Genomic DNA, 21736 nt, shown 5'->3' on the forward strand with positions numbered 1-21736 from the left:
TGTGTTGATCTACCAGGGGTGAAGGCAGCTGATTGGTCGAGAGAGAGAGTGTATAAATGTTACAGGCTGTTAAAGCAATGCTCAGGGAGTTGAAGGCTTGAAGATAGATGGATCCTCCTCTGCTCCAGCTGCTAGTTGTGTCCTGCTCACCTAGTGATTTGTTGACCTGCTGACCAACTAACCTGTCTGAACCCCCCTTCCTCCACTCAAGAACTTGATCTGATCTTGGTACTGTCCCTCACCCCCTTCTTCTCCTGACACACACACCCTCCCCAATCCCACCCTTACTGAAACACCACCTCCAGCCCCAATTATCACCCCACTCCATTCCCACCCCCACTTCCTCCCTGGTGCCCCAGTGCCTCCTGATAACAACCAGGACACGAAGGTGCAGAGGGTGTTTTTCTGTCTACTCATGCTCTGGTGTCCCAGTTACTCAAACCCAAATGTGAGTAAACATGGGACATAGGTGGATTCTTCCTTCCTATTGGGTTCATTCATACTGTGGTTAAACAACAGCTTTTTCATGGGGTTCTTGATGGGAACTTCAGAAGAACTTCAGTTCTTCCTGAAGACTGAAGACCACAGGCCAGGTTTCTCCACAGCCGTCCACATCCAGTTCTGGGTTCGGTTTGTGCTGCTTTGTCCAAAAAGATCAGCATTGACAGGATGGAAACCTAAAAACAGTATATTTATAGTGTCAACAGGAAGGATTTATGAAGATACTAAAAGCCACTGAGATCTTAGTCTTCAATAGGGGCTTATATGATATGTGAATTATATCTCATTAAAATTGTTTTCAAAAATGTAAGAAACTTATTTAATAGCATCTATGGATATTAGATTGACTCCTGGAAGCCCTGTCAAGATCCTGATTCAAGCCTTGTAAGTTTAGGGTCCATCTTAGATGTGATTTGTTTTCCTGTCAGCACACTGTTCATATTTGTGAAGTTTGCTAGCCCTGGGAACAGTGGTATCTGAAGCATTGGTGTTCACACTAGAGGGTTAAAAAGTGAAATGTCCTTTGTGCTCTGTGCTTCCTTGTTTGTTGACTTTTAAGAATTTCTGATCAGCCCATTCTTTGTGGTTTTGGAGGCTGCCCCTAGGGACTCTGTCCCATAACATTGATGGGAGTTCTGAGCAGCCCAGCAGAAACTAGCTGCATCCTGCTGGGACATGTACAATAGGAAAATCACTAGGAGCCACATGATCAGGAAGTGAAGGAATTTGTCCTTTCTTTAACCATGTATGTGCAGAGGGTTGATTTACCCAAAGCAAAAAGTTCCCAAATGTCTTTAGGATTATTCGAATATAAAGATATACCTAGATCCCGATGTGAATGTTTCACTTACTTATGAAAAGGCAAACCTATAGGGTACCTGGGTGGCTCAATCAGTTAAGTGTGTGACTCTTGATTTTGGCTCATGTCATGATCTCACGGTTTGTGAGATTGAGCCCCATGTTGGGCTTTTCAATGACAGCTCAGAGCCTGCTCGGGACTCTTTATGTCCCTCTCTCTCTGCTCCTCCCCCACTTGCATGGTCCCTCTTTCTCAAAAAATACATAAACATTTTTAAACATCAAAATCTGTACCCCCCAGGGGAGAGAGACAGGGAATACCTATAGAAATAAGTAGATTTCTTTAGATTGGCAGGCACCAGATTCATAGAGCTGGATCTGGAAAGCCCCAGTAATCTGGAACAACCCTTGTATTGAGGCAGAATCATCCCCCATGAATAACTCTAGTCAAAATAGAATCTATTCTGTTTCTTTTGAGACTACAAAGGAGGAAACTTCTTGGTTGTCTTTATTAGAATTTTCCTTCTCTACCTGGGTTGCATCTCATAGATCAGTTCAGCTCTCTCTCCTACCTCATCTCTGAGTTTTGCATAAACTAACTTTTGTTGTATTTCCCACCTGCCCCTGTTAATGGCCATTGTCTGTAGAACGTAGTGAAGAGACTATACAGCAACATGCAGAAGAATGAAACTGGACCACTTTCTTACACCATACTCAAAAATAAACTCAAAATGAATGAAATACCTAAATGTGAGACAGGAAACCATCAAAACCGTAGAGGAGAAAACAGGCAACAACCTCTTTGACCTCAGCCACAGCAATTTCTTGCTCCACACATCTCTGAAGGCAAGGGAAATAGGAGCAAAAATGAACAATTGGGACCTCATGAAGATAAAAAACTTCTGCACTGCAAAGGAAACAATCAACAAAACTAAAAGGCAACTGACACAATGGGAGAAAGAAGATATTTGCAAATGACAGATAAAGAGTTAGTATCCAAAATCTATAAAAGACTTACCAAACTCAACACCCAAAAAGAAATAATCTAGTGAAGAAATGGGCAGAAGACATGAATAGACACTTCTCCAAAGAAGACATCCGGATGGCTGACAGACACTGCTCAATATCACTCATCATCAGGGAAATACAAATCAAAACCACACTGAGATACCACCCACCAGTCAGAGTGGCTAAAACTGACAACTCAGGAAACAGATGTTGGCGAGAATGTGGAGAAACAGGAACCCTCTTGCATTGTCAGTGGGAATGCAAACTGGTGCAGCCACTCTGGAAGACAGTGTGGAGGTTCCTCAAAAAATTAAAAATAGAACCACCCTATGACCCAGCAATAGCGCTACTAGGAATTTATCCAAATGATACAGGAGAGCTGATTCATAGGGGCACATATACCCTTTATACCATTTACAGCAATGCTTTCAACAATAGCCAAATTATGGAAAGAGCCCAAATGTCCATCAACTGATGAATGCATAAAGATGTGGATTATACATACAAGAGAAAACTACTTGGCAATGAGAAAGAATGAAATCCTGCCATTTGCAACAACATGGATGGAATTGGAGGGTATAGTCAGAGACAGATTATCATGTTTTCACTCACATGCAGAACTTGAGAAACTTAATGGAAAACCATGGGGTAAGAGAAGAGGAAAAAATAGTTTCAGAGAGGGTGGCAAACCATAAGAGATTCTTGAATATGGAAAACAAACAGCGTTGATGCGGGGGGGGGGGGATGGGAGAGGGAGGAAATGGATGATGGGCATTGAGGAGGGCCCTTGTTGGGATGAGCACTGGGTGTTGTATATATGCTATGAATCACGGAATCTACCCCCAAAACCAAGAGCACACTGTATACACTGTATGTTAGCTAACTTGACAATTTTTTTTTTAAAAAGGAGTCAATTACTAATATTAGCAGCTAGACAGCTGCCAGATGTTTCAAGAGTACCCAAGACTGAGGATGGTTTACATTCATATCAATATGGCCCATTTTTGGTGCATTTGATCCCCATGATCATTGTGCTGACAGCCCCTGCTCTCTTTCAGACAGTGGCCACTCAAAGACGGTGTACATTTCCAACCAGCACACATTTTAGTGACCTCAGTTCTGAGAGCTGAAGAAACAAATGGTACACATTGTGGAGGCTACTTTCTAGAAAGGTTCAGTTGCACAAAATTACAGCTTCGTATGTGAATTCGTGTGAATTGCATTGTGTGTGTGTTTGCTCCTAAAATACTGGTAAGTCTAGTTTTTGTAAAATGATATGTGTTCTTTTGTTTTGATGACCATATCGAGGACTTTTGTATTCTTTTAGAAATTAATTTTCATAGTTGTTATTGATTGATTTAGGTACAATACTGTGAAATAGGAATGTGAATTCCTTTCATTGGCTATTTGACGGGTGTATTCAGAGGAACTTAAAATCTCATAGATATCATCAGAATATACAAGATCATCTGATTATGCAAATCTTTATTTACTTCAGAAATCTGACATTTTGGGCTATGATTTGGTATCAAACATTAAAAGAAAATGTCAATGGGTTTAGGAAGTGAAAAAGAAGTATAATTTGCTTGGAATAATAATCTCATATTTATAATAGCAACTACCCATCTCTCTCAGTTATATCCCTATCTGTAAACATCTATCTGTCTGACATTCTCATTTGTATCTCTAGTACATTTTTTATTGTTACTTTCTCCCATTCTTCCAAAAATTTGGGGCATATTTTTGGGGATATTTCAAAGGAGTTTATTTAGGTACTTTAAGAATGTACAATAGAAGTCACTGACTTCTTATCTACCATATGTTTGCATTACATATTTTTCTATTTTAAGTTTGTTTATAAATTCTTAAGTTAACTATTTAGAAAGTATTTGGAATGTGTTTGTCAGCAAAATAAAATCCCTAAGTGTTGCCTGTTAGAGTTTTCCTATAGCTTCAGTGTGGTGTAATTTATGTATAGTAACACCTTTTTAAAGGAAATGATTTGTTGATATTTGACATATGTAAGGAGTAATGAAGCTATCACCACAGTAAGAGAGTAAACACACTCCATCACTCCCAAAAGTTTGCTCTTGCTGCTTTCTAAGCCGTCTGTCCTCCTCCTTTGAGGAGGCATTTGAAAGTCTCCTGGAGATTGGTTGAGAGTTTGTAAAGATGATTCTTTGTGACAGATATATTGTAAATGTCTTTGATGGATTCCTTGTTGTCTCCAATATTATTTCAGCTTCTCCATATTTTAGCATACCATTTCTCTCTTGGCTCTGATGTGGTTGGAATTCTGTGGAATCATAACATTATTACTGCCTCCCTGGGAATTTGTGCATTTCTAATTTACCTCTTCAGAACTGTACTTGCTGTGAGTATACTAAAGTACCGTATATTTTTTAAATCATAAATAAGCAGAAAATTTTATACTCACTGTGCCTTTATATGCACTCAGTATTACAAATTTCCCTCTAATCTGTTCAATTGTCACTATCATTTAGATTGAACTATTTAAAAATTTCTGTAGAAATGTCTTCTTTGACACATATATATTTTTTTAAGTTCAAGTATAATGTACATACAATGTAATATTAGATTCAGGTGTACATTATGATTCTGCAATTCTTTACATTTCTCAGTGCTCATCACCATAAATGTACTCTTGATCCCCTTGACTCTTTTGCCCATCCCCCCACAAACATCCCCTCTAACAGACCATGTGTTCTTTAGAAGCTTATTTAATCTACAATGTTTTTATCATTTTCCAGATATCTTTCTGTTTGTGAGGTTTAATTTGACTCATTTGTGGTCTCAGAACATAGTTCCTATGATTTCTGTTATTGTGGCTGTTCAGGTGTATCTTATGGCCGCAAATATGGCCTATCTCAGTGAATGTTCTGTGAGCTTGACAGGAATATATAATTTTCTGTTGGATGAAGTGTTCTACAGATGGTAATGGATCCAGTTGATTGGTGATACTGTTCAGGTCATCTGTGATCTTACTGAATATCTGTATGCTGGATCTGTCAGTGACTGATAGAGGGTATTGAATTCTCCAGCTGTAGTAATGGATTCAGCTCTTTCTACCAGCAGTTCTGTCAATGTTGGCCTTATGTATCTTGACACATCTCTTGCTAATGCATGCACATTAGAAACTGTTGTGCCTTTTTGGAGAACTGACTTCTTTACCATTGAAGTAATGCCAGTCATTATCCCTGACAATTTTCCTTACTCTGTAATGTGTTTGAAGGATAATTTCACTGGTTAGATAGTTTGATGTTTCTTTTAACACTTGAAATCTTCCATTCTTCTTGATTGCATGGTTTATGAAAAGAAATCTCAGGTATTTCTTATCCTTGTTCCTCTTGGGTAAGGTGTTCTTACCCCTCTCTCCTCACACCCACAACCCCTGCTCCAGATTTCCAAGGCTGTTTTAATTATCCATAGTTGAATATATTAAGCATAGTTGGTGGGCTTTTTGTTCTTGTTATTAGTCATTTGTATGTTTGTCTTGGGTATTTGTCCTGCTTTTGATTTTTTGAGCATCCTGGATATGTGATTTGGTGACTATTTATTTGGGAAAATCCTCAGTCATTATTGCTTCAAATAACTCTCTTCTCCATTGTCCTGGTATTCCTAACGTGTGTATTACACATTTTGCAATTGTCCCACTGGTCTTGGGTTTTCTGTGCCATATTTTTTATTTTTTTCTTTGTGTTTCCTTTTTGGAAGGTGCTACTGGCATTTCTTTAGGCTTAATGATTCTTTCCTCAGCCATGTTGAGTCTGTTAACCCATCAAAGGCATTTTTTTTTTCTGTTATGGTGCTCTTGATATCTCGAATCACTTTAAAATCTTAGGGGTTCATGGTTACTAAGACTATTATGGTAATTAGGAATATAAGGAGATATTTAAAAAAATTGGTTAATGTATGGATCTGCGTGTATGTATCATATTGAAAATTCTACAATTGACCATGTAACGAAGAGTGCTACAGGTACAAAAATAATTGAGAAATAGTCTAGTTTAAAGCTTATTAGTGATAGTTTAAGAGTTTGGATCGATAGTCAATGTCAGTTTGAGATGATTGCTTCTTGTCTGGAGGAAATAAATATTATGGTCAGGACCATGCTAATAGCAAAGGCATAGGAAATTGTGGTTTTTACATAGTGTGGATATAGATTATTTTTGTATAGCTGAGTATTAGATATGATAATGGGTAGTAGTATGATGAATATTGCAGTTAGTATAGATGAGGCAAATAAGTTTATTACTTTTATTTGGAGTTCCACCAATTTTTTGGTTCCTAAGACCAATGGTTACTTCTATCCTATAAAAGTTGAAAAAGCCACGTTTTTATACGCGGAGGCATGAATTAGCAGTTCTTGCATACTTTTTCAGTAAATAGGAAGGTTTACACTTCTATTATTAGATTCACAATCTAATGTTTTTGTTAAACTATATATACAGTAAATAGGACCCAGTATGATTTTAGGATTAAGCGATAGGAGAAAGAGTGGGAGGGAGTAGGTGGAAAGTTATTAGAGCATTTTCTCATGTAAATGATGGGTTGTTTTTAATATGGTGTGTATACTTACCTTGTTGGGTTGTAATAAGTATGTAAGGAGAGTATAGGGCTGTGGTGATAATATTTGTACCTATGAGAATAATGGTAATGTTAGATCATGAGAAGGAGGCTATTACTACAAATAGCTCTCTGATTAAGTTAATTGTAGGGGGCAGGGCTAGGTTTGCAAGACTAGCTAGTAGTCATCAGACAGCTATTAGGGGAAGAATAGTTTGTAAGCCTCATGCTAGGATTATTGTTCAGCTATATACTTGTTCATAGTTTGAGTTTGCGAGGCAGAATAGTATTGATGAAGTTAGTCTGTGGGCGATTATGAGAGCTGTTGCTCCTATATAGCTTCATGGTGTTTGGATTAGTACTGCTACAATTACTAGAGCTATGTGACTTACAGATGAGTATGCAATTAGAGATTTTAGGTCTGTTTGGCGTAGGCAGATAGAGCTTGTTATAACTATTCCTCATAGGGATAGTATTATGAAGGGGTATGCTATTTGGTTTGTTACAGGGTTAAGTAAGACTGTAATACGTATCATTCCCTATCCGCCTAGTTTCAATAATATGGCGGCAAGAACTATTGATCCGGCAATAGGAGCTTCAACGTGTGCTGTTGGTAGTCAGAGATGGAGTCCATACAGAGGTATTTTTACTATAAATGCTATTATGCATGCTAATCAGAGAAAAATATTGGATCAAGTGGTTGAAATTGGCTTGGCTCAGTATTGAATAATTAGGAAATTTAAGAATCCTGTTGTATTTTGGATATATAATAGTGCGACCAGTAGAGGCAGTGAGAATAAGAAATATAGGCCGGCATTTAATCATTCTGTTTGGTTACTCCATCGGGTAATGATGATTAGGGTAGGGATTAATGTGGCTTCAAATAGAATGTAGAATATAATTAATTCTGTGGCAGTAAATGTTATAATTAAGAGAAGCTGCAGGAGAATGAGTATTGTAATATATAGTTTTTTTCGGGTTAGGGGTTTTTTTGATAGGTGTGATTGGCTGGCTATAAGTATTAATTGTAGGAGTCATGTTGTTAGTACCAATAGGGGTGCAGAGAGTGAGTCTGAGAAAAATAATAGTGAGAAGTTAAGACTGTTCTCGCCTAGTTGGTTGAGGTAAGTAAGGCTAATAAGGCTAACTAACAGGCTGTAGGCTGTTGAGTTGATTCAGATTATGTTGGGTTTTGATAGTCATGTTAGTGGTATGAGTATTGCAGTAGGGATAATAATTTTTAGCATTGTAGGAGGTTTGAGTTTTGTACATAGTCAGTACCGTATGTGTTTGATACTATTACTAGTAAGGATAGGCCCAATGCTGCTTCGCAGGCTGCGAATACTAGTAAGATAATAGGGGTTATGCTAGCTAGTGTGAAATGGCTATTTAGGATTCCTACAGTTATTATAATGAATAGAGATAGCATTATACCTTCTAGGCATAAGAGGGAGGATAGTAGATGGGACTGATATATTAGTCCTATAAATAACATAATGAAAGCTAGAAAGATATTAATATAGATTATAGACATTTGATAATTATAAGGCAAACTAAAATCTAATGAGTCGAAATCATTTGTTTTAATTTAAACTTATTATCATATTCAGTTCACTCTAGTCCTTTCGGGGTTCATTCATAGGCTAGGCTTGCGGCTAATAGTGAGATTAGTAGAAGAGCCATGGTGAGCATAGTCGATAGGTTATTTGTGAGGCTCAAGGGAGGGATAGTAATAATGCAATTTCTAGGTCGAACAACAGAAATGTGATGGCTACTAAGAAAAATTTCATGGAGGAGGGTAAACGAGCAGACCCTATAGGGTCAGATCCACACTCATATGGGCTTGCTTTTTCTGCATAGATATTTAGTTGAGGTCATCAGAATGCGATCAATACAAGTAGTGTGGATAGGAGTGTGTTGGTGAGTAGAGTAAGTATTACGTTTATTATTCCTTTTCGGACTATACCGAAACTGGTTGATTGGAAGTCAGCTGTACTTGTTAATACTAAAGGAATAGGATCCTCATCAATAAACAGAAACATATAGGAATAGTCAGACCATGTCTACGAAATGTCAGTATCAAGCAGCGGCTTCAAATCTGAAGTGATGATTTGATGTGAAATGATATTTCAGTTGATGCAAGAAGCATACAATTAGGAAAGTAGAGCCAATGATTACATGTAGTCCGTGGAATCCTGTGGCTATAAAGAAAGTGGATCCATAAACTCCATCTGAGATTGTGAATGATGTTTCATAGTATTCTGAGGCTTGAAGGAGTGTGAAGTACACTCCCAGGGAAATTGTAATAAATAGGGCCTGGAGTATGTGTTTTCGATTACCTTCTATTAGGCTATGGTTAGCTCAAGTAATTGATACTCCGGAGGCTAGAAGTACTGAGGTATTAAGTAATGGGGCCTCTAGGGGGTTAAGAGGGGTAATACCTGTAGGTGGTCAGCAGCCTCCTAATTCGGGAGTTGGGGCTAGGCTTGAGTGGTAGAAAGCTCAGAAGAAGCCTGCAAAAAAGAACACTTCTGAGACAATGAAGAGAATTATTCTGTATCGCAGACCTTTTTGAACAATAGGTGTGTGGTGACCTTGGAATGTATTCTCGGATAATGTCTCACCATCATTGGTATATGGTTAATATGTTGGTAGTTATTCCTAAAGTTAGTAGTAATGTTGAGTTATAGTGAAATCATATGGCTAGACCTTTAAGTTATTAGGAGGGCTGAAAGGGCTCCCATAAGTGGTCATGGGCTAGGGTTGACTATGTGATATGCATGGGTTTGGTGGGTCATTAGGTATTGTCATGTAGGTATAGGCTTACTAGTAGGGTAAAAACATAAGCTTGAATTAGGGCTAGGGCAAATTCAAGGATTGTTAGTAAAATAAGAATAATAAAGGTAACTAGAGCAACAGAGGTGCTAATGTTTGTTAGCTTACATTCACCATCTCTTTTTGCATGTTGTTCACTTTTGTCATTGTCTGCATTATCATAGGAATGGAAGTGGTTTTAAGTTCCCAGACTGATAATCCCTACATCTCTGCCATAGGAAGTGTGATTCTAATGCTTCCTGTCTGTGTTCAAACTGTGTGGTTTTTACTTTACTATGCCTTATAAGTTGTGTTGAAAGGTAAATGTTATGTGCTGGTAAAGAAACTGAGGTAAATAGGACATGAGTGTGAGGTTTTTATATTTATCTGGCTAGGAGTTAGGCTGAATTTACTCCCAGGTGAGACAGGAAGGAGAGAGCCCTGGAGTTGAGTATTTTCCCTCACCTGTATTGCTTACTCTTTGGGAAATCCCCAGTTAGGCTCTTAGTTCCTTTTGAGGGCAGATCTTTTCTGGAAGAACAGAATACTTTGGAATTTATTTCTAAATGAGTATTTGCCCCTCTCCCTGCCACTGTAGAAAACTTGCCTTCACAAAGAAACACACATATTAAGTATTTGGTGTGTTCATATTCCTTTTCATTTCCTCTGCCCATGGGGCTGGGTGACACAGGGAAGCTCAGAGTTTCCTAAGTGGCTTTTTGATAGCATGATGATATTCCAATATCCTGGCAGGAGTTTAGGGCTGGCCTCAGCCTTTCATCATCCTTTAAAACTTTAGAATGGGGAAATACGTTAATGGTGTCAAAACTGGGTCATGCCTAGATTTGATTGAGCTAGAATTTGTCAGGGGTGACTGACGTCTGAGAGCACTTTTTGCTCTTTTTTTAAACATCAGCTGTCAGGAAGAGAGAGATCGTGGAAGATGGTGGTGTAGGAGGACACTGGGCTCACTGTGTCCTGCTGATTGCTTAGATTCCACCCACATCTGCCTAAATAACCCAGAAAAATGCCAGGAGACTAGCAGAACAGACTCTCCAGAGCCAAGTGTAGACAAGAGGCCCACAGAAGAGGGTAGGAAGGGCGGAGAGGTCGTGCGTGCTACACAGACTGGTGGGAGGGAGCCGGGGCGGTGGAGGGGCAGCCTGCCTGGTAAGGCAGAGCCCCCGAGTCTGGCTTGCAAAAGCGGAGGGGCCAGACTGCATGAGTTCTGACAGCCAGCGGGACTTAACCTGGAATGTTATAAGTCAGCAGCTCTGCTTGGAAGCAGGAGGGCTAAAGGACAATGGAAGGGAGAGTTGTTGAGCCCCAGAGGCCAGAGCTCAGCTTGGCGTCCCCGCCAGCGCCATCTCCCTCGCCCATCCCCTAGCCAAAATCCCAAAGAGAACCAGTTCCCATCATGGAACTTGCTTGCACTGCGCAAACACCCAACACTGTGCTTCTTGTGGATCCATCCCTCCAATGGGTCTGCCTCCCTCCCGGTGCCACAGGGCCCCTCCAGAAGCAGACCACCAAAGGCAAAGCGAGCTGAGTCTGCCCCTCCCGCCCCTGTGCACCTTGTGGATCCACCCCGGCTAAAATGCCAGATCCCATCGAAGCAGCACCAAAAGCCTGGCAGTGTGCAAGTAGCCCAGACAGGGGCCACACCACTCCACAGTGAGTCCTGCCCCTGGGAGAAGGAAAGATAAGGTACACACCAGTCTGACTGTGGCCCCAGTGGTGAGCTGGGGGCAGACATCAGGTATGACTGCGGTCCCACCCATCAACACAAGCTACTCTGGACAACACAGGGGAAGTGCCCTGCAGTTTGGAGCAACCGCAGGGACCACCCAAAATGACGAAACGGAAGAATTCTCCTCAAAAGAAACTCCAGGAAGTAGCAACAGCTAATGAATTTATCAAAAACGATTTAAGCAATATAACAGAACAAGAATTTAGAATAATAGTCATAAAATTAATCGCTGGGCTTGGAAAAAGCATAGGGGACAGCAGAGAAAGACCCTGAATAGCCAAAGTAATGTTGAAAAAGAAAAACAAAGCTGGAGACATCACAATTCTGGACTTCATGGTATATTACAAAGCTGCAATCATCAAGACAGTGTGGTATGGGCACAAAAACAGACACATGGATCAGTGGAACAGAATAGGGAACCCAGAAGCGGACCCTCAAACATATGGCCGACTAATCTTTGACAAAGCAAGAAAGAATATCTAATGGAAAAAAAGTCTCTTCAGCAAGTGGTACTGGGAAAACTGGACAGTGAGAAGAATGAACGTGGACCATGTTCTGAAACCATACACACACACACACACACACACACACACACACACACTCAAAATGGATGAAAGATCTAATGTAAGACAGGAAACCATCAAAATCCTAGAGGAGAAAACAGGCAACCTACCTCTTTGAAGAAGTTGGCTGCAGCAACTTCTTGCTGTAAATTAATTATGCAAAATAAAATTATTGTAATTTCATTGGATTACTTACTATTTTGCTATTTATCAGGAACTATAGGTTTTTACTAATATGTTTTGACAACAAATTTAATTTTGTTTTTTCCCCTCTTAGAGCCTCAAGAATATCATGGTAAGAATTTAAGCTTTAGTTTTCTTTGCAATATTTTCTCAGTACTGGTGTTTGATGGTGTTTTTTTTTTTAATGTTTGAGTGAGAGAGACAGAGTGTGAGTGGGGGAGGGAGACACAGAGGCCAAAGTGGGCTCCAGGCTCCTACTTATCACCACAGAGGCCGATGGGATGGTAGAACCCATGAACCGTGAGATCATGACCTGAGCCAAGGTCAGACATGCAACCAGCTGAGCCACCCAGGTGCCCCTTGATGTGTGTTTTAATTCACCTAAGGATAAATATGGTGACTTCTGATGTCTAATTGACTTGTTAACTCTTGAAATTTATCTTTCTCTTCCCTGTTTGGAGCCTACGTGATAATGTGGAGGGAGTTGCCATCTCTTAAGACATCAGGAGGAGGAACATGTCACCAGAGTAGAGGGAATGAAATGAGTGTAATTTTACATAGAAATGGTTAGGAAACAAGTGATGATATGAGCCTGAGGTTTGGAGTGAGTACTTTGCTATGACCTGGTTCTTGGTGAAATGTGAGAATGAGAAAACACTCTATCTACAAGCCTATCAAGAAGCCTAAGCTTAGAGACGAAGCCAGATATTGCCAGGCAGGGTGTGTGTCACAAGAGAGGTTTAAACTATGGTTTTGAGTCTGAGGTGGAGGGAGCCATTCATGCCAGGGGAGAATGAGTGGAAATGAATTTGTTGCAAATGGGAGTAATGTATTCTACATGGGCTTAATAGACTGTGGTGATTATGTGGTGCTGTCTGTTGACAGCCAGGGTGAATGCCTGACACTTAGCAAGCCCTCAAAGGCTGGTGTTCATCCCTTTGAATGCAGCAGTGGTGGCGGGGAAGAGTGATCTCAGAGCATGAGAGCTCTCACACTGGGCCAACAGAAGAGAAGTTTGCACTTTATGGTCAGATGACAGAAATAATCCCTGTTAGAGGAGTCTGTTCTAGAGCTTACATGTGTTGCCTGTAATTGGGTCCTTCATGTGTGTTGAATGATATTCCTGTAAGGTTGGAGGGTAACATTCTCACGTTGGGATGAAAAAAGTTTGTCTTCTAGGAATTGCCATTAATCCAGATCCTCCAGCCACTAATTGTAAAGCTGAGATGGTACCCGTATGTTTGATTACAAAGACCTTGTCCTTCAGGGCCCCCAGCCTCGGGTTCATGAACGGCAATCTGTGAGCAGCAGGAAGTCATCCAAGGCCTTTGAGTAGTCAATCAGCGGTTTGAGCTTTCCTTGTGTGGAATTCCAAATAGCACCTGGGGGTGTAAGTGGCTCAAATCAAGACTAAATGATGGTTTTTTGTTTTTGTTTGTTCCTTTATTTGCAGGGACCTATCTATGTACCTTAATACTTGGAAGAGAGAAATGTAAGTTGATAGGATTTGATTTTTCTGTTTCATCTCTGGGGGTGACATAAGTATTTGAAGTGACTGAATTTTCCAAGAAGGATGCTTCCAGATGGGAGAGAAATTAGAAGATATTTTATTGTGTTTCTCCATTTTGGACAGTATTTTAAATAGGAATCTCATTGAAATAAGGTTTTCTTAGGTTTAGAATGTGCTAAAACTTGATTTCTTCAGGCACAACAGGAAAGCTAAAATGTTAGTTACACCCACCTGTCAGATCATGTATCTGTGCTGCTAATACACTGGGATTATTCGATGTCACTGGTTTGGTAACAACCTTAGAAAATGTGTTATCTCCTTTTAGTTAGTTTACAGCAAATAACTGAGAAGGTCAATACTTTTAAGAAAGAAAACAGAGAACTTCACTTGCTGAAGAAATATCCATTTGGGAACAGCAGGTAGCATTGCCCTTTCAAATATTTTTTTGTGATTTCATTGTGGTTACTTCCACTCTGGTAGATCATCCTACTGACCTATTTCATGTGTTCTATAAACAGTACCAATTCAAGACAAGCTTCACAAATGTAAAGAGCTACCTCTTTATTTGTGAAAGGAGCCACACATTAGAAGATAGGTTTATCTAGCATTGTGCTTTTTTTTTTAAATTCTGATTCCTTTTTCGTGTTTTACACAACAATGAATTAAGGAAGTGTCTTCAGGAAACTAAGAGAGAAAGTAAATTTCTCTCTGATGAAGCTCTTAAATTGATGGTAAGAATCCCTTCTTTGCCTGGATTGCATTCTAAAAACACAAGTAAAAGTAATGAACTGTTATTACTCATTAAACATGTTTTGTTGAAGGAGAACATCAAAATAGTGGAGCACTTTAATGAAATTTTAAAAAAAATAGTGTTTATTAATTTTTTGAGAGATAGAGACAGAGCACAAGCAGGGGAGGGTGTAGAGAGAGAGGGAAACACAGAATCCAAAACAGGCTCCAGGCTCTGAATTGTCAGCACAGAGTCCGACACAGGGCTCAAACTCCCAAACCATGAGATGACAACCTGAGCTGAAGTCAGATGCTTAACTGACTGAGCCACCCAGGGACCCACCTTAATGAAAATTAAATGATACCCTTCAAAGTGCACTTGCTACCTTGCAAACTCAGAGAGAGAGGAATGTGAAGAATCAGGAAGTGGTAAGAGTTGGCTGCTGAGTTTTACTGTAATTTGGCTTTGGAGGCTTTTTGTTCATTGGGTGAAGTGAGCACAGCATATTTGCTTGCCGTTTACCACAGTAGAGAGTGGGCCTCTGGGAGCCAAACCTCTTTGTGAACAATGAGCTGGAATTTCACTAGGACCACCAAGATGAGTTTTGCTATTTCAAGGACTAGGTGTTATCTTTTATTTTCACAACTAGGTAATTATCACATCATTCAATTCTGCCCTCCAAGATATGTAGAAAATACCCAAATATAGTTGGGAGAGAAAGGGTGATAGCCACAGTGTATAATCCTTTCCTTTAAAAAATATTTTTAAATAATTCTTTATGAATTTTTTTTTTAAATTTTAGTGAAAGAGGGCATGTGAGTTGGGGAGAGGGGCAGAGGGAAAGAGAGAATCTTAAGCAGGATCCACACTCAGTGTGTGTGCAGCCCAACCCAGGTCTGGATTGCATGATCCTAGAATCATGACCTGACCCAAAATCAAGAGTCTTATGCTCAGCTGACTGAGCCACCCAGGTGCTCCATAGTCTCTTTCTCTCTTAATGTTGAACAGTGAATTTTCAACATGAATGGGGGAGGGGGATACACACACACACACATTTGTATACCACTAAGAAAGCCATTTATGAGTTTTTAGACATGAACTATTTTCCACCATCTTTGTCTTCTAGTTATATTTATGCCTCAAGGTCTTTGTTTATTGTAATGCACAATCCTGCTGTGTGAGGTACACTCAAATTGTGCAATCAGTTTTCCATGAAAGTCTTTTCTCATATCTGTCTTAACTACAAGATGCAAATGTTGAATTCGAGGATGTAGAGCTAAGAGCCTTGAGGTCCAATAACTGTCAACTGGAAGGTATATTTTCTGTTGGGGAGAAATCCCCATATGGTGGCAATGACTTTGCATTGGAAAGGGAAAGAATACCTTCATACCTTCATGGTTCTTGCCCTTTTTCTGTCTCACCAAAATCAAAACTCAGGTCATGTGCACATTTATAAAGAAAACACCTTTTTTGTTTGTTTGTTTGTTTGTTTGTTTACAGAAAATAAAAAGACCCTGGAAGACAAGTGTCATGCATTGAGGTCTGTGAAAGCCACAAAGGAAGCAAAAGTCAAACAGCTGAAGGAAAAAGCACATAACCTGGAAGAATTCTATGAACAAAGAAAAGTGGCTACAGAAAAGTAAGATGTTCATGTGAGAACTGTCACAAGGACTGCATTGTATGAAAGAGTGTGGCAGCCAGTAGAGATAATTCTATTTCTTTTGGAACTGGGTCCAGAGTATTTTTGCCAAATGCACTCAGTAGAATTGGGCCTGCCCTTCATACCTTGCTTTCTGTAACATAACCTGCATTTTGCTTTCTGTCCTAAGTGCTTGTCACACATTGCGTCATGTATTTGGGGGTGGAAGAGGGAAGGTACCATCATTAATTACGTTGATACCTGGATCCACTCTGGATTGTCCTGTAGGTTTCAATCCCATCACACTGTTTTGTCATCCAGCAATTAGGTCATTTTTGTTCAGGACCAGACATGGGTCAAACATGTGTGGGGAAAAAACTGAATTATCTTGCTGCAGAAACAATAGATGTTGCTTTCTGGAAAGTGGGTAGGGATGCCAGCAGTACTGGATCCCTGCATCCATTCTGCCAGTGAGATTATTCACTGTAGGCCCAATCCCTAAGAAAGTGAAGTTGTTTCCTGTCCCCCGAGTTTTTAAGTGTAACTCTTCTGAGTCTTGATCAAAGTCTGCAGCTTCACTAGGGCTCATCTTTGCTGGCCGCCCCTGAACTACACTTGTTTACTTCTAAGTCTGTGCCCATAAAGTTGTTCAGCTTCTTTGCCATTCAGATGTATGCCACCCCCCCCCCCCAAATCAATGATGAGTCCTAGGGAGATTGGGTCCAACTGCCAGGCTGGCTTTGTCCTGGGCTTCCTTCTTCTCCTTCTTGGTCTTGTGTGTCTTTGTGGAGTTGTTAGATATTTGGTGCATTCACTCACATGCTTCCTCCTTTGTACAGATTTCCTTTTGTTCTCAAGAGGAGATCAGGGACTTTAGAGTCCCTCATTCATGTTGGAAAGTGAAGTCTTCCTTCTCTTCCCTGGAGACTCAGCTTTATGTTAGTCCTTCCCACACCTGGGGTTAGGGCCTGCTCTGTGTCGCATCTTGTTTTTGTTAATTCATAAGCTCTTTCTGTGAGTGGGTGCAGCACCCTGACCACCTCTCTCTCTCTCCAGCCCCTTACAACAGAGCCACTACATGACAACCACTCCAGAAAACATTTGCTGAAGGACTCCCTGAGAGGCCAGAAGTAAATGCATGTGCCTTTCTCTGTCTAGTGCTTTTGTGTCCGTTTCTAAGAGATTTTCAATTTTGCATGTGATTCTTGAGTACATCAAGTGTCAAGTTGAAACCAGATCAACACCACAAACAAAATAGTCTGAGGGCAACACAGCAAACCAGCCTTGCCAAGCATTGCCTGTTGCTGCTTTCACTATCAATGGAATCAGTCTTTTTAAAGTAGATTTGGTTCTATGAAGTTGAGAGTTTTCCATCTGAAATCTGTTTCCAGGAAGTAAACGCACACTGTGTGACCATTCATATCAGGTTGTACTTCAGGAGATGTTACTGCAAAGATTGGCCTTTTTCTCCACCAGGATAGGTGAAGGTGGAGGCAGGGATTGTAGTCCTGAACTCTAGCGATGTCTGGGAGTGAGCTGCAATGTTGTTGAAGCCATATCCTGGAAGGTCATCTTTCAGGGTGATTGTGTCACGGTACAACTTTTGGACTGAGAATCAGGTCTCCCTATGGAGGTGTAAGACTAGTGATGATCCCCTGCTTCATCCTAATGGGTACAGTTGGTCAGACATGGTTTTTCACATTGATGAAATGAGTCTTCACCATCTCAAACAAAAGACCAACTCTGGGAAGGGACAAAGTGCAATGTTCTTTAATGACTTTATGATAAAGGAGAGGAAACAGAACTAGAAAGACAGTTCTGATAGCAGAGTCGTGGCAGCAGACAGAAGTTGAATTTTCTTTAACTTAAACAGGGTGTTCACTTCATTTCTCTGATTGTGTTGTCAGTCTGTGCATTTATGGGAGATGTGGGGGAAGGGATATTTGCATAGGCCTTCAAGAGTGCTGGGAGGTACAAAGGGAGAATTTCTGGACGTTGGTCCTGACTGTGTATACATCTTTCCCATCTTAGGAAGCTGAAAATGACACTGTGAACTGGTGGCAAAGAAGAATCAGCTGGCAGCTGCAGGTAAAATTTGAAAATAGCTACAGAAGGGGTGCCTGGGTGGCTCAGTCGTTTAAGTGTCCAACTTTAGCTCAGGTCATAATTTCACAGTCCGTGAGTTCGAGCCCTGTGTCAGGCTCTGTGCTGACAGCTCAGAGCCTGGAGCCTGCTTTTGATTCTGTTACCTCTCTCTCTGTCCCTCTCCCGCTCATGGACGCGCTCACTCTCTCTCTCTCTGTCTCAAAAATAAACAAACATTAAAAAAAAAGAAAATAGCTACAGAAGAAATAAACAAGTACAAGTGAGTTCAGCTACTGATTACCAGCAGCTCATGAAACCTCTGTTCATTTTTTTGTTTTTAACCTTTTTACAGTGTTTAGACTCAACATAGTAATATAAGCAAAAATTCAGAGGACATATGCATAGAGTATTAACAGATAAAAAAAAGGTAAGTTTTAGAACAAAACAATTAAGTCTCTAAACATTTGTGGATCTCAAGCAATGGCCAGACTGTGTGGAAACTTCATCCATGCCAACATTCCTTGGGGGTGGTGTCAATTGTCATAATCTATAGGAGAGCAGTGTGTCATATGATGAATCATACCCATCAACATGGTAGTGCCATTTCATGGCCCTTGTCTTTGCAACCCTGGGAAACATGGTGAGGATATAAGTTAAAGGAGAATAGAGCTTTATGATGAAAGACACTTGTCACATGATGAATTAGGCCAAGATTGAAAATGGGAAGGAATTCTATGAACTCTGATCCCTACAAGCATGGAATAATAAGGAAAGGATGTAATAGCTTTGATCCTACAGTACATTTATAATCATGTAAGAATAAATTGTATCGGGGACAGATACGAGGTTGATGGGAATGTGGGCAGATTATTTAAAATCATACCCAATATTGGGCCTTATCTGACAAAAGCAATTGTGACTCACAGGCAACAAATTGAACAAAGACAAGAACAGCTGCAGCAGGCAGAGCTCACCTTCAGACACCAGGTAATCTGAGTTCTGCCTGACATACTGAACCCTAAGCCCCTCATGCAGGTGAGTGTAGTGGCCCTTGGAATCCCTAAACACGGGCTTTTCATTATTGGCTTTTTCAGATTGCAGTTCATGAGAAGAATGCTCAGCACAACTGGGTGCTTTCTTGTTTCCTCCTCTTTCTTTGGTGCACCGTCTGGCAAGACTGAAGGTGGATGTGTTTTTTCTCCCCCAGATCAAGACTCAGATCTGGGACAGGGAGATGGCAGAGCAGAGCAGGGAGGTCGCCTACTTGAAATACGGGTGTGGCCATTTGACTGGCATTTTTATGGATGTTTCGAGGGATGACACCTGCACTGTTTGTTGTCTAGTAGAGGACGTGGTGTTGCAACTCTTACAGAAGTCCATTCTTTTTCTGTATCCAAGAGTGGATTGGATGGAAGGAAAGAGGCTGCCTGAGGGATACATGTGGCAGAAACCAATGCCTGGAAGACCAGAGACGCAGAACCCTCCAAGGAGAGGTAAGGAGCACGTTGTGACATACAGTGGCCTAATTTCTGCTGCGCAGCCTGTTCCTGTGGGTGATCATCGTGTGGTCTGGAAAGAATCACGGGCACTAAGGACAGCAGGTGGTCTGAAGGGGTGATAGGAGGGTGTTCTCCTCTGGTGCCGCAGGCAGTGGGGCACTTGTCCCTGTGACTGGTGGACACATGCCCCTCCTCTGTGACCCTCCCACCTCCTCTAGCATCCCCCTGTCTGAAGAGCCTGGAAAGGATGACAGGACATGGGCCTCATCCTTCTTCCCACCTGGACTCAATGTGAAGACTTTAGTTTATTTGAGGAGAAGGTCATTTATTTACTATTTTTAATGTTCTTTATTTTTGTTTGGTTTTGTAAACTGTAGCCCTACATGCCTAAATTCAAGTTCCATATAGCTTAGTCCTCTGATGTTATCAGTTCAACTCTGCAGTTTAACTGCTAAATTCTCATAGTTTTCATTTTCTCAATAGTGTAAAATTAGTCTTTACTTATATAATAACTTCTCACATGTGGAAGGCAGCTTATAGATAAGCTGAAAGATTGAACAATTCGCCTTAAGTCTGAAGAAACGCACCCTTCTTAAGGATTCATCAAGGATATACACCAAACCGGTATTCTCAATTTTATTCTTTTTTTAAAGTTTATTCATTTTGAGAGAGACAGAGTATGTCTGGGAGGCATACAGTGAGAGGCAGAGACAGAATCCCCAGCAGGCTCCACACTGTCATTGAGGACCCAATGCTGGGCTCGAATTCACAAGCTGTGAGATCATGACCTGAGCCAAAGTCAAGAGTCAGATGCTTAACCCAAGCGTAGCATTGAGCCACCCAAGTGTCCTCATATTTATTCTTAATCTGTAATGAAATGGTGATTTCCCATGATGTATACTGAGAAACCTCTGTTTTATTGATGAATTCTAAATTGCTAGTTGAGCCTGACCTGTCCACAGTTATTTAATTATGAAACAACATGGACTAGGGCACCCATGAGGCCTTTATCAAAGTGAGGGGATGGTTCTCCCCCTTATCCTTGGGGGTCACCTGAGGCATGTGGGATACCCTCTGCCTCTGGTCAGGGACCTGAGTGTAGGGAAAAGTTTAAGATACTTGAGCAATCAGAAGAGGGATTGTTTTCATTCCGCACAGTCCTCTAAAAGCAGAATAAACCTCTGTCCCTTCTAGGGTCTTTAGTAGATCCAGAAACTCTGAAACCTCTGTGAGTTACAGCAGCTCTGTACCAAGAATTCAGACAAGGACAAGGTAAATGCTGGGGCCATTCTCAGTTATAAGTCTTTCGGGAAAACCTCCTCTTTTCTGTACAGCACACTCTCCTGGCCTTGTCTCATTTTGCATGTTGTATGGTATGTCTGTTTAATTCTTTGTTTTCCAAACGCACACTCATAACCCAGGAGCCCACAGGCTTGTCAATTTGTAGTGTGTCAGCTTTCTGTGGTAAGTTTAGAAGCCAAAAGTGCTTAGAGACTGAGTACCTTAAGGTCTTTCCATGTGTTTCGGGAAATAACGAGAGGAGGATGACCCCACACTCCAAACAGAAGTCTCCTGGCCTGGGTGACCCCTTCCAACCTCACCTCTGTGGGAACAGTGTGGCTGCTGTGTCTTCCTTTCTTGATTCTGGCTAGGAGATTAACCTGTTAGAAAGTCTGCCATATTGTTTAAAATTCAAAAGTGCAAAAAGACATCATGACTCCAACTTTATATGTTGTGCCCTGTGCTATTTAGAGTGGTCTTTGATAAAGTCAATGTCACCAGTCATCACCTTCCCGTTTTTGTTGGTAAATGAGTTGTCTGGAATCCTTCCAGCTATACCTGAGGTATAAATAGTTTGAATACCGTGTCCTTCAGTTATGTTTACATGAGCAGTTTCTGGTTGTGTCCCCAGTCACTGTTAGAGCTGATACAGTCTCATGACACATACCAGGAGTTTTATACCAAAACACTTGCATTAAATCTGTTATGTGAATTTCTACCTCTTTTTTCTGTTGGACATAATTACTGTGTCCTGTAATATGCTTAAAGTCGGAATTCCCTATGAATTA

At 40.7% G+C, this 21736-nt stretch overlaps 1 long non-coding RNA gene across 1 annotated transcript in view; it reads right to left on the bottom strand.

The window, feature by feature from the left end:
* Positions 1–360: 360 nt before the first annotated feature.
* LOC124516545 (uncharacterized) overlaps positions 361–21736 on the bottom strand; it is a 41451-nt gene continuing 20075 nt past the window's right edge. The window contains exon 3 of the long non-coding RNA XR_006963064.1: positions 361–677. This is a non-coding gene — a long non-coding RNA (uncharacterized LOC124516545). The remainder of the gene's footprint in view (positions 678–21736) is intronic.

Source organism: Lynx rufus, unplaced genomic scaffold (genome assembly GCF_022079265.1).
Source record: "Lynx rufus isolate CCGP_SWC_20201006 ecotype Redwood Valley unplaced genomic scaffold, mLynRuf1.p SCAF_2, whole genome shotgun sequence".
NCBI lineage: Eukaryota > Metazoa > Chordata > Mammalia > Carnivora > Felidae > Lynx > Lynx rufus.